This window comes from Bos mutus, chromosome 17 (assembly GCF_027580195.1).
Source record: "Bos mutus isolate GX-2022 chromosome 17, NWIPB_WYAK_1.1, whole genome shotgun sequence".
NCBI lineage: Eukaryota > Metazoa > Chordata > Mammalia > Artiodactyla > Bovidae > Bos > Bos mutus.
The window spans coordinates 50426892-50431109 of record NC_091633.1 but is presented as its reverse complement, the minus strand read 5'-3'; the positions used below and the strand labels follow the sequence as shown (position 1 = coordinate 50431109).

The 4218-nt window shown below is 39.2% G+C and overlaps 1 non-coding gene across 1 annotated transcript; it reads right to left on the bottom strand.

Moving 5' to 3' along the window:
• Positions 1–3677: 3677 nt before the first annotated feature.
• LOC138991544 (U6 spliceosomal RNA) lies at positions 3678–3784 on the bottom strand. Its single transcript, XR_011467517.1, has one exon. It is a non-coding gene; the product is annotated as a U6 spliceosomal RNA (small nuclear RNA).
• Between the last annotated feature and the right edge of the window lie 434 nt (positions 3785–4218).

Sequence of the window (4218 nt, the reverse complement as noted above, 5' to 3'; positions counted from 1 at the left end):
CACTTGAATCAGTTCTAATGAGGTGGATGAAACTGGAGCCTATTATACAGAGTGAAGTAAGCCAGAAAGAAAAACACCAATACAGTATACTAACACATATATATGGAATTTAGAAAGATGGTAACAATAACCCTGTATACGAGACAGCAAAAGAGTCACTGATGTATAAACCAGTCTTTTGGACTCTGTGGGAGAGGGAGAGGGTGGGATGATTTGGGAGAATGGCATTGAAACATGTATAATATCATATATGAAACGAGTCGCCAGTCCAGGTTTGATGCACGATACTGGATGCTTGGGGCTGGTGCACTGGGACGACCCAGAGGGATGGTATGGGGAGGGAGGAGGGAGGAGGGTTCAGGATGGGGAACATGTGTATACCTGTTGTGGATTCATGTTGATATATGGCAAAACCAATACAATATTGTAAAGTTAAAAAATAAAATTAAAAAAGAAAAAAAGAGAAACCAAAAAAAAAAAAATGAGACAGAAATTTAGAAATAGTGCAACATCTTATTTGTCTGAATACAGGAATCATAGTAACATAGTAATTAATAAAAAATTATTTTGACTGTTTAAACTTCTTTTAAATACGATTATGTAGCTTTAGGTGGTGTGTTTATGTGAAGTTAGAATACTTGACCATCTTCTAACATACAATAAGATATTCCTGTGGCATAAATCAAATTATTTTTGAAATTATATCTTGAAAAATTCTTTGTTTATAAGTGATAAATCCAAATTATTTTTTCAGCATTCTATACTTTGTCCTGTGGCTTCTCCTGAGAACTGGAATTATTCAGTCTCTTCATAAATGTTAACACATTATCAGGTGGTGTCTCAGAAAAATCGCTAGATGTCTATTGAAACTATTTTAGATTTTAAGCATTGATATACCTTCAAGGACATGATATGTAAAAGATGTGAAATAAGACTCTGAAAATGTATCAGTCAAGTTCACAGCCAGAGACAGATGACATATGCAAAGTAAGATAATCTGAAGAAGTCATATTTATATAGAGATACATTATAAAGGTGTCAGTGAGGTGTCCAGTTCAGTTCCATTTAGTCGCTTAGTCGTGTCCAACTCTTTGAGACCCTAAGGACTGCAGGCTTCTTGCAGGCATTCCCAAGGAAATGCCAGGCTTCCCTGTCCATCACCAACTCCCGGGGCTTGCTCAGACTCATGTCTGTTGAGTCAGTGATGCCATGCAAACATATGATCCTCTGTTGTCCCCTTCTCCTCTTGCCTTCCATCTTTCCCAGCATCAGGGTCTTTTCCAAAGAGCAGATTCTTCACTTGTGGTGGCCAAAGTATTGGAGCTCCAGCTTCAGTCCTGCCAATGAATATTAAGGACTGATTTCCTTTAGGATTGACTGGTTGGATCTCCTTGCAGTCCAAGGGACTCTCAAGAGTCTTTTCCAACACTAAAGTTCAAAAGCATCAATTCTTTGTAGCTCAGCTGTCTTTTTGGTCCAACCCTCACATCCGTACATGACTACTGACAAAACCATAGCTTTAACTACATGGAACTTTGTTGGCATAATACTGTCTCTGCTTTTTAATACTCTGTCTAGGTTGGTTATAGCTTTTCTTCCAAGGAGCAAGCATCTTTTAATTTGATGCCTGCAGTCATGAACTACACTGATTTTGGAGCCAAAGAAAATAAAGTTTGCCTTGGTTTCCATCATTTCCCAATCTATTTGCAATGAAGTGATGGGACCAGATTCCATGATCTTCACTTTTTTTAATGTTAAGCTTTAAGCCACTTTTTTTCACTGTCCTCTTTAACCTTCATCAGGAAGCTCCTTAGTTCATCTTTGCTTTCTGCCATAAGGGTAGTGTCACCTGCATATCTGAGGTTATTGATATTCCTCTGTGCAATCTTGATTCCAGCTTGAGCTTATCCAGTCCTCCATTTCACATGATGTACACTTCATACAAATTAAACAAGCGGGGTGACAATATACAGCCTTGACGCACTCCCTTCCTGATTTGGAACAAGTCTGTTGTTCCATGTCTGGTTCTGACTGTGGCTCCTTGACCTTCATACCAATTACTTAGCAGGAAGGTAAGGTGGTCTGGTATTCCCATCTCTTTAAGAATTTTCCACAGTTTCTTGTGACCCACACAGTCAAAGGTTTTAGCACAGTCAATGAAGCAGAACTAATTTTTTTTTTAATTGGTCTTGCTTTTTCTACCATCCAATGGATGTTGGCAATTTGATCTCTGGTTCCTCAGTTCAGTTCAGATAAGTTCAGTCACTCGGTCGTATCCAACTCTTTGTGACCTCATGGACTGCAGCATACCAGGCCTCCCTGTCCATCACCAACTTCCATAGTATGCTCAGACTCATGTCCATTGAGTCAGTGATGCCATCCAAACATCTCATTCTCTGTCATCCCCTTCTCCTCCCGCCTTCAATCTTTCCCAGCATCAGGGTCTTTTCAAATGAGTCAGTTCTTTGCATCAGGTGGCCAAAGTATTGGAGTTTCAGCTTCAGCATCAGTTGTTCCAATGAAACTTTAGGACTTATTTCCTTTAGGATGGACTGGTTGGATCTCTTTGTAGTCCAAGGGACGCTCAAGAGTCTTCTCCAACACCACAGTTAACAATTCTTCAATGCTCAGCTTTCTTTATAGTCCAACTCACATCCATACATGACTACTGGAAAAAGCTCAGCTTTGTCTTGATGGACAAAGTAATTTGTTGGAAAAGTAATGTCTTTGCTTTTTAATATGCTGTTTAGGTTGGTCATAGCTTTTAATCCAAGGAACAAGCATCTTTTAATTTCATGGCTGTAGTTACTATCTGCAGTGATTTTGGAGCCCAAAATGATACAGTCTGTCACTGTTTCCATTCTTTGCCCATCTGTTTGCAATGAACTGATGGCACCAGATGCCATGATCTTAGTTTTCTGAATGCTGAGTTTTAAGCCAACATTTTCACTGTCCTCTTTCACTTTGATCAAGAGGCTCTTTAGTTCTTCTCTGCTTTCTGCCATAAGTGTGGTGCCATCTGCTTATCTGAGGTTACTGACATTTCTCCTGGCAATCTTAATTCCAGTTTGTGCTTCATCCAGTCTGGTGTTTCACATTATATACTCTGAATATAAGTTACATAAGCAGGGTGACAACATACAGCCTTGACATACTCCTTTCCCAATTTGGAAACAGACTGTTGTTCCATGTCCAGTTCTAACTGTTGTGTCTTGACCTGCACACAGATTTCTCAAGAGGCAGGTCACATGTTCTGGTATTCCCATCTCTTGAAGAATTTTCTACAGTTTGTTCTGATCCACACAGTCAAAGGCTTTGGCATAGTCAATAAAGCAGAAGTAGATGTTTTTCTGGAACGCTCTTGTTTTTTGATGATCCAGTGGATGTTGACAATTTGATATCTGATTCCTCTGCCTTTTCTAAATTCAACTTGAACATTTGGAAGTTCTAAATTTATGTACTGTTGAAACCTGGCTTGGAGAATTTTGTGCATTACTTTACTAGCGTGTGAGATGCGTCCATTGTTGTTTGAACATTCTTTGGCATTGCCTTTCTTTAGGATTGAAGTGAAAATTGACCTTTTCCAGTCCTGTGGCTGCTGAGTTTTCTAGATTTGCTGGCATGTTGAGTGCAGCACTTTCACAGCATCATCTTTTATTTATTTATTTATTTTCTTTTTTTATATGGAATGCTTCACGAATTTGCGTATCATCCTTGCGCAGGGGCCATGCTAATCTTCTCTGTATCGTTCCAATTTTAGTATATGTGCTGCCGAAGCGAGCACAGCATCATCTTTTAGGATTTGAAATAGCTCTGCTGGAATTCCATCACCTCCACTAGCTTGTTCATAGTGATGCTTGACTTCAGACTCAGGATGTCTGGCTCTAGGTGAGTGATCACACCATCCTGGTTATCTGAGTCATTAGGATCTTTTTGTGTATGGTTCTTCTGTGTATTTTTGCCACCTCTTTTTAATATCTTCTGCTTCTGTTAGGTCCATACCATTCTGTCCTTTATTGCACCCATCTTTTTTTATTGCACCGTCTTGTATGAAATGTTCCCTTGACATCTCTAATTTTCTTGAAGAGATCTCTAGTCTTTACCATTCTATTGTTTTCCTCTATTTCTTTGCAATGATCACTTAGGCTATTGCACCTCTCCTTGCTATTCGTTGGAACTCTGCATTCAGATGGGTATATCTTTCCTTTTCTCCTTGGT